Below are 13,811 nucleotides of genomic sequence, written 5' to 3' on the forward strand. Positions count from 1 at the left end.
ATGCTACATCAGCCACCTCCAGATGTTGTTGGACTCCAACTGCCGTCAACGTGGCCAAAGGTCAGAAATGATGGGCATTATAGGCCAGAGGGCACCAGCTTGAGGAAGGAGGCCAGGGGAAAAGGTGCGTCACCTTTCAAAGCTCTGAAAACTCACCCTCAAAAGAGTTCTCAACTCATTCCTAACCATTAGCTCCCTTTCAGGCAACATCTCCCAGCCATCATTCCTGGGTCATTAAGCAGAAATCTGCGAGACACAATGAATAGCTGGCCAGCAGCCATAACAATATTTTCATTTGCTCCGAAGAAGTGTTGCCCAACTGCACAAAACCAGCTAGGTAAGGTTGCTTATTAGCTTGCTTTTCTCCTTATAATGACTGCTTGCCTAGAGCTCATCTCTCACCTTCAACCTACCTGGACAGTGCATTGTAGACTGTGATGCTATGCATATTAAGCCCCACTGTGCTCAATGGACTCTAATTCAATGTACATTTACCTGCCAACTCATAGATAAGTATGCCTAGGACTGAGCTGTTAATTGCCCTCTTCACATAATCCAATTCACACGATTTATTGGAAAATGCCTTGAAGGGCCCTTAGCTGAGTATCGGAACAGGCAACAGGACACTTAATGTATGGAAATGCTGCCACCGTGTGGCATTTTAGGTTCACTACCAAAGATTCACAAAGAGAAGGGGATGGCAGAGGAGGAGATGGCTGGACAGTGTTCTCGAAGCTACTAAAATGAGTTTGACCAAACTGCGGGAGGCAGTGGAAGACAGGAGTGCCTGGCGTGCTCTGGTCCATGGGGTCACGAAGAGTCAGACACGACTAAACAACAACAACCAAAGATTCAGAAGGCCACACATGCTCCAAAGAAGGTTTTGAATTGTTCACAGAATTTAGCACATTTCTGAAGTGAAGGGTTTGGTTTCTAAAATGTATAATATGTTGACTGACACACATCAGTATTCTAAATACCTGGGTAGGTTTGTCTGCACACAAATGTTTTTAACAGGTGCCAAATGAATACAGTGAAAGCACCTGCCTGATATCAAGAGGCAGAGAGTTCCAAAGTTTAAGTGCTGCCACACTAAACTAATCTTACAAATGTGGAACATGGATTGTGGTGGCACCTGTAACTGTACCAGTTCCTCAGATTGAAACGGTAAGGCAATCTCGTAGGTAAACTGTTCCCAACTTGTCAAGGTAAAGGTAAAGGTCCAGTTAGGTCCAGTCGTGGCCAGCTCTGGGGTTGAGGCGCTCATCTCACTTTATTTGCCGAGGGAACCGGCGTACAGCTTCCGGGTCATGTGGGCAGCATAACTAAGCCACTTCTGGCGAAACAGAGCAGCGCATGGAAACGCTGTTTACCTTCCCACCGGAGCGGTACCTATTTATCTACTTGCACTTTGGCATGCTTTCAAACTGCTAGGTTGGCAGAAGCAGGGACCGAGCAAAGGGAGCTCACCCTGTCGTGGGGATTAGAACCACCGACCTTTCGATTGGCAAGTCCTAGGCTCTGTGGTTTAGCTCACAGCGCCACCCACATCCCAACTTGTCAAAGAGCTAAAGCTAATTGTTGCAATGTAGCTCCCATCATCTCTGGGCACTGGCTATACTGGCTGAAGGGATTAGGAGCCCAAGACCTGAAGGGCTCCCACCTGATGCCTTCTTACTTACCATCAGTCTTACTTACCAATGATGGCATTGACTCTCCCCTTCCTCCTCCTTAGTGCCGGTGTTGCCCTTGTAAAGCGCAGCAGGGTGGAGGATGAGACAAAACTTGTTGGTTTTGCCTGTCTTTGGCTCTGGCTCCCCCTACTGTTGGATTCCCTGCCTTCTACCCAACAAGAACTGATGTACACCAGCCACTGCTATTAGAAAGACCTTCATCGTTGATGCCACTATTTTAGGTTGCTGTTCCCCATTGGCGGTTAGTGTCAAGCAACTGCTGTGAAACAAATTCCTAGCAGGCATCTAGGCAATTAGGTGGCATGGCAAGTAACAGCAGAGGACCTGCTGCTAAACCTGCATTTTGGAGCAAGTCCCAGAGGAGGTGATATTTTGAGTCCAGAAAATGAGATGCTAAACAAACAGCACATACATCCTTGGCACGTACTTCTCATGCATATTGATAAAGAAATCATAGAAAGCCTCACCAGGGACTGCAGTAAAAAATGAATTTTGAAAAGGCCTATTATTTATGGGCACAGAAGAGTTCAGTCTTCTGATAATGCTGAAACTGAACTCTCTAGCTGCAGGTCTTGCCCTTTTATCTCCGCTTTTGCTAATCTACATTCCAAGTAGAGTGTGCTAGTTGATGAAAAACTGCTGTCCTCCAAAATACTGTTACCATCCTGCTTGGTAGCAGTGGTTGGCATGGTGGGGTGGCTGGCTGTGCTTATCTGAACTCCCAACAGCTGAGTCCTGAGAGGGAAAGTGGGAGGTGCAGCAGGAGCAAATCCACTGGCAAGAGTGCTGGATTGACTCCACTGGTACTAACTCCCTTCCCACTTTGCTCCAACCCCTTCCTCCTGGTAAGCAGCACCAATGCACCCACCAGGAGGACAATTAAGCACTGCTGCTGCTCCACGCAACCTGCTACCAACCCTGTTTAGAAAACCTGCAATGGAGGAGAGTCCAGCACCTTCTGAGGCTATCCGGTGCACTGCTGAATAGCTCTTCCCACGAGAAAGCTCTTCCTAATGTTTAGTTAGAATCTCATTCCTTGCATTTTGAATCCGTTGGTTGCTTCCATTCATGGATGCTTCTCCTGAGAATTTGTCCAAAGGCTGGTTAATATTGTTGGCATCCGTCTGTCCCGGGAGACAATGGAGGAGTGCACCTTTGGGGGTGAAGTCAAACCATTGGAGAATTACAGCGCCTGCTGTAGCTGTAGAGACCAATATGGGAGAGACATGTTTTGTTGCAGCTGGGGCAGATGAAGGCGTCCAGTTGTTGTGCTGCTGCTGCTGCTGCATCATGGTATTTCTTCTGCCTGCGCTCCTCCCAGTTGTCATTCCTTCTCTGGCCACTGACTCTGACAACCTGACTGTCTGTCTTCAGGCACAACGGTCATCTGCAAGTGGTTGGTGTTGCAAACCTTCATGTCTCATTTGCAGACTTCTTTGTAACATGGAGTTAGTCTGCCGGTGGGTCTGGTGCCAGAAGCCACCAGGATGACCAAACCATATTCACATTTGAGGCACAATAGCATTGATTACTGGGGAGCCTTGCCAAGCATCCACATAGATACCAGGAGATTGTACGTGGTAAGATAGATGATTGGTATAGCCCAAATCCTGTATTACCCATAATACCACATGTGCCACCAGGAGGCAGAACTTTGATGGGACTTGTGACATTGAAAGGAGCTTGAAAAAATAGAATTGAGCTGTTGTTGGTCTTATGGCCTGCCAACACACACGATCATTCCTAGTTTAATGTTAGCACCTCATGATAAGCCAAAGAAAAATTGCAACAAATAACAGGGGGCCACCCAGACATCCTTTTTATTGTTCATTCATGGTTATTTGTGCTCATGATGTTATTGGGGTGGTTAGAAGCAAACCCAATTTCAGTACTGTTGGCACCTGCAAAAGTTTCAGGGCAAGAACATCCCTCTAGATGGCGCTAATGTGGTAGCATTGAGGAAGCATCACAGAATGACTAAAATAGCAGAATGATGTGTAGACAGTCCAGCATAAATTCACTATTACTGTGTCAATAACAAAACAGTGAAAACCCTCCAGTCCTGAGGGGTTGTGAGTTGCATCCAGTGCTGTTGTGTGTGAGAGGAACAGACTTCTGCTCACCCAGTGGGACTTTCCTTTCCTCCTTGCAGGAATCTCACATTTGGTTTCAGTGGGTTAGGAGAGCCTCCACAATAGATTTTGGGGGAGTACAGAGGGGAGAGGAGCAAAAAAGTGAAGCCCTGTCTCAGAGTGGTACTCTGTTCACACTGCTCTGGACTCCACTCAGTTTTCTTTCCTGAATAATGACTTTGCTACTGGCGCAAAGAGCTGAATACATATTTTTTGTGATCTTATTAGACTTATTAGTCACTTGTCATCCAAAGGTCTCCAAGCAACACACAGCCGAAAAACAAAAAATAGATATACAATGCATAATACCATGGGGGGAAAGTGGGAGGGGGGTGTCATATAATACACTAGTGTTTCATATACCGGTAACATAACATTCATAAAAAACATATTCAAATAATACACAAAGCAATACTGTGACCCACTAACTAACTAACACATAAATAAAAATAACAAACAAAGCAATACTCTCACCCCTAATTAGCAAATAAACAAAAATAAACAAAACCTCAAATCCCCCAGTCCAAAAATCATTTACATCGAACCAACAACTTTCCCCTTTTAACCTCCCAGCCCTCCCTGAAGCCTGGTGTCAAGGCCAGCTGTTACAAATCAGTGGTGGGTGGGTCCAAGTGTCCTCCAGAGGTGGTCTGACATCTTTCCTTTCCCTTCAGGTTGGAGCAGTAGCAAAACAAAGCAGGAAGATGGTAGCAAAAGTTTTATCTACTTTGCAGTTGGCCTGGCTATTGCTCCTGTCCTGCTGCTGCTGGTGGGGGGTAAAAAGGGATCCCTGACCATTAAGGCCAGTTGCGCTGGGGTTGCGGCGCTCATCTCGCTTTATTGGCCGAGGGAGCTGGCGTACAGCTTCCGATTCATGTGGCCAGCATGACTAAGCTGCTTCTGGCGAACCAGAGCAGCACACGGAAATGCCTTTTACCTTCGCGCTGGAGCGGTACCTATTTATCTACTTGCACTTTGACGTGCTTTTGAACTGCTAGGTTGGCAGGAGCAGGGACTGAGCAACGGGAGCTCACCCCGTTGTGAAGATTTGAACTGCCGACCTTCTGATTGGTAAGTCCTAGGCTCTGTGGTTTAACCCACAGTGCCACCTGTGACCCTGGTGGTGGAGGGTGCTTTTTATTTAAATTGCACTCTGTTCTTTTGATTCCATTTATTATCCTAAATATAATATGTAATTTATTTCACAACAGAAAAGTTTGTGCTTGACCGTTTAAAAAGCAATTTCAGGTTGCATTTTTTTGAAAACAACAACACAACACAGTTTTGGTGTATAATTCTGTCGACACATGAACATTTGCTTCCAAATCCTTATCAATAGCTTGTGCCCCTTTGAATCAATAGGAAAAGGCAACGGCAAGTTCACCCTTTGCACAATGCATCTTGAAGGTTTGAAGAACACGATGAGGACAGACTTGAGCTGATCCAGTTGTGCCATCTTTGGAAGCTACTGGAAGCTACGGCAGCAGGAATTCTCTTAATAACTAGACACGGACACGAAGGGCAGAAAGCTGAGAAGTAAACAGGGACATTTGGCAAATACAAATTTAGCAGAGAATTAGCACCAGGCCTAATAAAGAGCAGCATGAAAAGCTGCTGTTTGCCATGGGAAGCATCAAGCCCCGGAAATTAAAACTCTGGTGCCATATGCTGAAACACGATCCATGCATATGGAAGGAGCTGGCATTCTCCACAGAGAAACTAGCCGTATCGTTGAGGGGAGCTGGACATCTCCGGGTACCATTTCCAAGCAGAGCCGCTTGAGGGCAGACTTGACACGTGCTGCCTTTCCGCACTTGCTTTTTCGCCCGGGGAAGAAGTCAGTCTTTTAATTCCTCCTCAGCACCAAAGGGAGCAGGACAGTGACACAGGAATAAGGGGAACTGAGGCGAGGGATGGCATGTACAACCTAACGTACTAGCACAGCTGCCGAGGAGCTGAGCCAATGGCTGCGCAGCCAAGTCCACCCATCCAGTCCTGCTCTCAGAGCCTTAAGTTACTGCTTTGAACTACCCTCCTTGCTCAGAGAGGAACATGATGATGATGCTCAGTGTGAGTGGAAAGGAAGACCCTGCTGACAGTTAGATGACATGGCCCCTGACAGGGATTGCTGCTGAGAGGTACGTGGTTTCTTCCACAGGCAGAAAATGCAAAGCAATTGCCTTGGGGATGCAAGCTAAGCGCCAGCATTATTAGTATTATTATTTTCATTTTTAAAAGCGGGGGGGGGGGGAATCCAGCTTCATCTAAAAATTATTCATCTTGTCCCCTCACTCCACAGCTTACAACGCTCAGCTGATTTGTGCATTTCTTAATGTTCCTGGCAATGCTCGGTGCAGAGGCTGAGTAGATACTTCAGGGTACAGTGGGTGGGTACCTGTTAAGGCTGTTAGTTCTGGGTGAAGGTTGGCTTCTGCATGGCATGAAGGTTATGTGATGTACAGGGGTGTCCATGTGTGTAGGTTCTGGATTTAATGCTTTGCACTGAGATCTCCGTAGTAAAAAAGCATTTCCAAATGGATGAGCATATGTCCCAGTGGAGGTATGTGTGTGTCCATGGACAAGCAAGTCTTTCTTCAGACGTAGGATTGCAGCAAAGTTTCTATTGTGAGGGAGATTTGCAATGCAGCCTCTTATAAAATCAGCCCTGGGACCCGTGTTGAATAAGCTGTTTCAAATCCTCCTCCTCCCTGCCAAACACAGGCACCAGCTTCATATGTTTTCTTCTAGAATGGTGTCCTCTCTCTGTCAGTCTGTGAGACACAGCATTCTCCTAGCCCCTCTAAAATGGGTAAGGGATGCTAGTTTATGAGGGCACATATGCAGTTTCTTCAAAACTGCAGCAAGAAGCAACGGAAAGGGCAGAGGGATGAAGTCTAGCAACAGAGCAGAATAAGGCACTGCCATATGGCAAGAAATCACTGCTCATGTTGATGCCATACCCTGCTTCAGGGTCAGAGGAAGACACTGAAGTGATCCCTTAATGTTATTGTCACATGATGGTCACATGACGCATTTACAAACGGCAACTCTCAAAGCACAGAGAGCTAACTCCCTCGGTTATTTTTTTAAAAAAGGAGTTTTAAACGGGAGATGTGGTTCTTGATTCAATGTGTATGCTCACTCAGCTGAAGATTGCTGCAGTAAGTGTGTGACAGTTACTTCTACACTTATAGGGTGGTGTGGTAATTGGACAGATTTTGATCTCTGACCCAGATATTGTCATTCTGGTGATGCAGATAGCTATCTCAAACAACCACCGCGTCTAAACTGATATATCAGAAGTTGCATTTGCACATTCTTGCAGAAACTAGTTGGGGCTTTATTGTTGAAATTCTATAACACTTTCTTAGGAGTCACACCCCATGAAACTATCTTCTGAGTAAACACACCTAGGACTGTGCTGGAATGAATTGTTATGGAAGGCACATTCAGGGACCCTCTGGACCAGTGTTTTTTGCAGGTGAATTCTGGAACATGTCATCGATGGAATAATAGTATGCTGGTGACGGAGTTATACTGGACTCCACACTGGAGTTATACTAGAGATCATTCTGCATTCTTAGTTCTGCAACACTTCTTCAATTGCCACATTCACACCATACATTTAAAGCACTACGATGCCACCTTAAAATGCTCAGCTTCACCCAAAGAATTATGGGAGGTGTAGTTTGTTAAGGGTGCTGAGAGTTGTTAGGAGACCCCTCGCAGATTCCAGTTCTCAGAGTGGTTTAACAATCAACCCCTCTTCACAAGGAACTCTAGAAATTGTAGCTCTGTGAGGGGGAATAAGGGCCTCCTCAGTGACCTTAAGAAGCCACAGCTCCCAGAATTCTTTGGAAAAAACCATGGCTGTTTAAAGTGGTTTCATAGCGTTTTGTGCCAGCACATTATTGCCATCTGGAGGGGCACTCTTGCACTACAGCGCAGCAAAAGTGGATTATTATTTTTAACAAAAACCTAGAACATTTGCTGTATGAAAAGTTACAGGATTTTAGTAGGAGGCTACAGATATGTCCCGGTTGCACACAAAGCAGTATGACAGTGCCAAAAGTTTTGCAGTCACAAATGGTATTTAAAATGTGATCGCATCTATCGCCCCACATCATGAGTATGAATCATGATTAATGCTCAGTGAAAAGGACATCTGCAGGGGCTCTCAGACAAGACCATAAAAGGTACACTGGCATATAGGTACCTTGAAAAGCAATGGAGTAAGCCAGGCAGCCCCTGTGTTCAGTTGCTCGTTCCGATGCACATTTTCATGTGCTTCCAATGTACTTTGGCAATTCATAAAAGCATCCTGTTAAAGCTTCCAGAGATGTTCGAGCCTGTGGGTGGACAAATGGAAAATCCCATGGAAATAGAAACAGGTCTCACACATTCCTACTCTCACACACCTACTCAGCTGGTGCTCGCAGAGAATGCCGAGTTCTGCCTTGACAAGACTTCAGTCTGCAGGAGGTCTGCTTCTGATGTTTGTTCCTCCAGATGGCAGGGATTCATCCTAGCGCCTGGTAGGCAGGGATTGGCGCTTGGGGTCAGCTGACTGAAGGCTCAAGCAGAATGGGGGGCTTTAAATGCACCTCATTTATGGAATCACCTATTACAAAATTAATAGAGGAATGTGTGTGTTGATGATGATTTGTCAGCACCACAGCATGTGGGAAGAGGTCCACTCTTTGCTCTCTTGCTGCTTCCCCCACTCTTAGTAGCAGTAACAGGACACTGGGGGGACACTGGGGGTGCAGAAGAAGATAACAGAGCCTGGCAGCTGGGAGCCCCAGTTTGTGATTCACCTTTCTGCCTTGCTGACATCTTAAGGACATTTGCAATCTTCAAGGAGGAGCCCTGCCCAACATAAAGGCCTTGCTTGGGCCAGTCGCAGTCTCTCAGCCTGACCTACTTCACAGGTTTGTTGTGAGGGTGAAATAGAGGCAAGGGGAAAGCTGTGTGCACCACCTTGAGCTGCTTGAAGGAAAGGCGGGATACAAATAATAATAAGTAATAAAATATTGCAATGCACTTATTATAAATCTATTGTGGTATCGTAATGTATTTATTATACATCTGCACTTGAAACACTATGTACAGTGGTACCTCGGGTTGCAGACGCTTCAGGTTACAGATGCTTCGGGTTACAGACTCCACTAACCCAGAAATAGTACCTCGGGCTAAGAACTTTGCTTCAGGATGAGAACAGAAATCGCGCAGTGGCAGCAGGAGGCCCCATTAGCTAAAGTGATACCTCAGGTTAAGAACAGTTTCAGGTTAAGAACAGACCTCCAGAATGAATTAAGTTCTTAACCTGAGATACCACTGTATTGCTTACCCCGTCTCCTAGAGCTGGAAGAAGGTGCAGAAAGGGCAACCCAAATGATCAGGACATTAGAGCAACTTTCTACCCACAGCAGCTACCACATTGGGAGGTTTCTTGGGTTAGAAAAAAAGATTTTTTTTTGTGGTGGTGGTGGTGGTGGGGTTAGGATAGAGGCTTATTACATGATGTATAGTGTGGAAAGACTGGGTGGAGAAAACCTGGATTTAGCCAATGAAATGTATCTGAAGTAGTTTTAGGAGTGACAAAAGCCAGTATTTATTTGTGTGGTGCACCACTGTTAATCTGTGGAATTCATTGCCACAGAATGTGGTGGTGACCACTTGCTTACAAAGGGAATATAATATACAAGCACATACATTAATGGGGGGAAATCAACTGTGGACTACTCGCTAAGGTGGCATAGGGTGTGTGTGTGTGTGTGTGTGTGTGTGTGTGTGTATATATATATATATATATATATATATATATATATCCCATCTTTCGCCCAGTTGGGATATATGAAACTTTCCTTCATATGCCTGTTGCTGTGGAGCAACAGCAGGAGAGGATGAATGCCTTTTTTGTGTGGGCTTCCCAGAAGTGTCTGGTCGATCACTGTGGGAAACAGGATGTTTGGTTCAACTGAGCTCTTTCTTATGCTGTTACAATAATGAACTCTGGCTCAGAGTGGCAAGGGGCCGGCTCACCTATCCACACACTCTCCTTTCCAAGGGCGCAAAGTTAGTCTCAGTCTTGCCCTCTACTGACTAGAGGCATGCCTGGTTGCTTATACCTGACAGGAAGTCCCACATAATTTGGTGGAGTTTCCTTCTTGAGACACGCATTGCAGTGCAAGCAGACAGTTTGCTCCCTTCATTAGTACCCCCAATGCCACCAGTTGAGGTGGGCTGCCTTTCCCTACCTCAGGGGGCCAGGGAACCTCTCTGTCTGGCTTCCAGGCCACTCCCCACACCAGTCTTGCTTCATACCCTGTTTGAACTTAGTTGGAATGCGTCCTTGAACTCTGATGTCCTCGCTTGCCTGAAGGAAGGTCAGAAAGGGATGTGGGTAGAAATCAGGCTACTGTACAAAGATACTGTTTGTTCATATTGCTCTATTCACCTTTGCCTCTGGCCTCAACTGCCATGGAAGGGAATTTCCCTTGTGTGGAAAATAGTTCCTCATCCCTGTCCTAACTGACGATGCTGCTAAGACTATTGATGTTATTCAAGAAAGAACTTAAGATGCTTCCTAAAACTGTACAGTCATACCTCATGTTGCGTCCGCTTCAGGTTGTGTTTTTTCAGGTTGCGGACTGCCGAAACCTGGAAGTACCGGAACGGGTTACTTCCGGGTTTTGGCAGTCACACATGTGCAGAAGCACTAAATTGCACTTTGCGCATGCACAGAAGCACTGAATCACAACCCGCGCATTCACAGACGTGGGTTGCGAACACTGCGGGTTGCGAACGTGCATCCCACATGGATCATGTTCGCAACCTGAGCATCCACTGTATAATGAGCAGAAATGAATGCCCTTTGGTTTCCCAGAGGAGGCCTCCTGGCTCTTCAGGAGCTCCCCAATGACTTGTCCTCTAACTCAGTGTTTCCCAACCTTTTTTGGGCAAAGGCACACTTGTTTGATGAAAAAAATCTCGAGGCACACCACCATTACAGCCCCGTGACGTCAGCGCGCAGCGTCACGCCGGGAGGGACGCACGAAAGTGTAAGTTTCAATTTTTTTCCCTCCCCCTTGCCGGGGAACCTCCAAGCTTTGGGGGTGGGGGGGGGAGGAGGCAGCAAAGCGAGGCAGGAAGGAGAGCGCGGCTTGGCTGGGTGAGCTTTGGCAGGGAATGAGAGCCGCGAGGCGGGCGCTGCGGACGGAGGTGCTGCCCGCCGAGCTCGCAGGCAGCCAGGCAGGCAGACAGCGAGAGCCCCGCGCTGGGCGGCCTCTCGCCGCCGCCGCCGCTGCCCCTCACCGCCCGACTCGCCCGCCTCCCTCCAGCCAACATCTCGCGGCACACCAGGCAACATCTCGCGGCACACTAGTGTGCCGCGGAACAGTGGTTGGGAAACACTGCTCTAACTGCCAGATTGTTGGCCCCCAGGGTATCTGTTTTCCTCTCCCCAAACCTCCTGGTCCTGCACCTAAAGCACCAGAGACTTTTCTCCTAGGGTATGTGACAGGAAGGGAACCTTTTCAGCACAGTGTGACACCACCAGCACCAGCAGCCACCCCGTTCTGGCGTGAGGGAGACTGTCCCTCGTTAATCAGCATTTAATTAAAGGACATGCTGACATTTGGAAATCAGAAGCAAGTCTCCTGTGTGGGCTGGCTCCCTCTCCTTGCCTTCATCTTGCCTTCTCTCTGAATCACTTGCTGACATTTTGCCAGACGGCCATGCATTTGTCTCCTGCCCCTTTTCAATTTAAAAAATAAACAGAGGAGGAGGAAAGCTGCACTGCTGCTCCTTTGGGAGAGGATGATGCGAGGGCCTCGGAGGCTCCGGCAGTCAATGGCGGGACTGCGCGTTGCTCTCAACAGTCTGTCAAGACAAGGAACAAGCAGACAAGTGCCTAATTACTCCTTGTTGTAAGCGATGCCAAAAATTCCTGCTAGGCCTTGTCTAGACGGGGGTGCAAAGGGCTGCTGTCAGCTTTTGCTACCATTTTCTAAAAAGTGTAGTGTAGTGAATGCAAGCAATCCCTGCATGTCATGGCTAAAGCATGATGCTTTCCTTGTTGCTCTTTTGATGCAATCCTTTGTGCACTGACTTAGGACCACATTCTGCTGAACTAGATTCTACACAGCCATACTTTCCCCATCTCAGACACCTTTTCTCCTGCCGGTAAGGTCAAGCCAGTCCCATAATATCAGCTGTGCTGATAATATCTAATGTAGATTCTATATTGTCAGGAAACTAACCACTCTTGCCTATTTATACAAGTTGCTAGAAAAACACAAATCTAGTTTTGGGGTGGGTGGGTCAACTCATGTTAATTTCAGGGGCTTTTAAAAATATGGATTGTATCCAGCAAAGTCATCCTGTTTGTACAATGATTTCCATCTGCTCAAATGGACTTCCTTTCCTTCTGCCCCCATGCATAGGAGCCAGCTCCTAGGGGCCAAGGTCCCTTTGCCCCCCCAATAAATATTTGAGAGCATGGATCCCCCCCCCAGTTGGTGGGCATTGATATTCAAATGGTGTGTGCACACCACATATTGTGATGAATTAGGCATGGAAGGACTTACCTGGACCACCCAATATTTTATTCAAGTTGGCACCCCTGCCCCCATGTGCCCCCCATGTGCTCCAGAGAGGGTTGAAGAACCCACAGAACAGACAGGGAAAAGCGAAGGAGAGGAAGTCCCCTTGTGCAGGCAGAAGTCCTTGCACTAACAGGGCACCTTTGCTGGATACAGCTCAGTGTATTTATTTTAATTAGTAGCAAAGGGTCTATTGAAGCCTCATGCCCTGGAAAAGATCTTGCTAATTATGAATGCAACAAAAACCTGGCTTCATAAACTATGAAAGGTTTTTTCTCATTTGCCCGAGTGAGGGAGAAACCTTGAGAGCCCTTCTGCTGCTCATACAGAGGAATGTATAACAGCAGCCATGCATTTATTTCAACACATAAAGCAAAAGGGAACACCTGAACAGTCAAGAACAATTCCCCCTCCTGCAACCGAGTGCCTCAGCGGTGCTATTTATCTTTCAAGTGAACATCTGCAGCAATCTGGGTGAGAACTCATCAGCCCGGCTGCCCTTACCTTCTGAGCGGTAGGCCAGCCGATCTGGACGGGGCTTGAGAGTGCAGCTCAGGTTTGCAACCTGAAGCTTTGAAACAGCTAAGCCACATCCCAAGCACAGTTTTCTTAAACAAAGACTACAACGAATTCTGAAACAGGCAGGTTACTGTTTCCTAAACCAACTCCGGTGGTGTCCTGGCTCCTGCTTGAAACATGCAAACAGAGGCTGTTACTTGTTAGTAAGAAAGATATCTTTATCCGGGCAGGCAATGGTACAGACTCCGCAGCAGATACAGTGCTCAGAAGCCATGACTCTGGGGTTCAAGAACAGGGACTCTTCCAAGGTCACACCCTTCCCAGGCCTTGCTTTGCACCTTCCTCAATGGCCTTTGCCTGCGTAGAATGTGTCCTTGAGCTGCCTCTTGCTTGCCTAGATGTGTGATGTGTGTGTGTGTGTGTGTGTGTGTGTGTGTGTGTGTGTGTAAATGTATATATGTATCTAAAATGACCTACCGTAATTGCTGAGTGAGGGATGTAAAGTAGAGATGTGGTGAAGTTTCATCCAGGGTTTACAGCAAGGATCAGGAAACCTTTCAGCCGTGGGCCTGTCCACTGTCCCTCAGACCTTGTGGAGGGCCGGACTATATGGGGGGGGGAAATGAATGAATTCCTATGCCCCACAAATGACCCAGAGATGCATTTTAAATAAAAGGACACATTCTACTCATGTAAAAACAAGCTGATTCCCAGACTGTCCGTGGGCCGGATTTAGAAGGCGATTGGGCCGCATCTGACCCCGGGCCTTAGTTTGGCAACCCATGGTTTACAGCATCCCCGTTCCTGAGGTGCCTGAAACGCTGGCATTACACTGCAAGATCGTTCTAGATTGATGAGCA

At 47.0% G+C, this 13,811-nt stretch overlaps 1 protein-coding gene across 2 annotated transcripts in view; it reads left to right on the top strand.

Moving 5' to 3' along the window:
- Positions 1–5,690: 5,690 nt before the first annotated feature.
- BLACAT1 (BLACAT1 overlapping LEMD1 locus) overlaps positions 5,691–13,811 on the top strand; it is an 81,702-nt gene continuing 73,581 nt past the window's right edge. For both annotated transcript variants that reach the window (XR_014008016.1, XM_081193597.1), the window contains exon 1: positions 5,691–5,964. The gene's annotated coding sequence lies outside the window, so the exon portion shown is untranslated. The remainder of the gene's footprint in view (positions 5,965–13,811) is intronic.

The sequence above is a fragment of the Podarcis bocagei genome (assembly GCF_964188305.1).
Source record: "Podarcis bocagei genome assembly, chromosome: 5".
In the NCBI taxonomy this organism is placed as follows: Eukaryota; Metazoa; Chordata; class Lepidosauria; order Squamata; family Lacertidae; genus Podarcis; species Podarcis bocagei.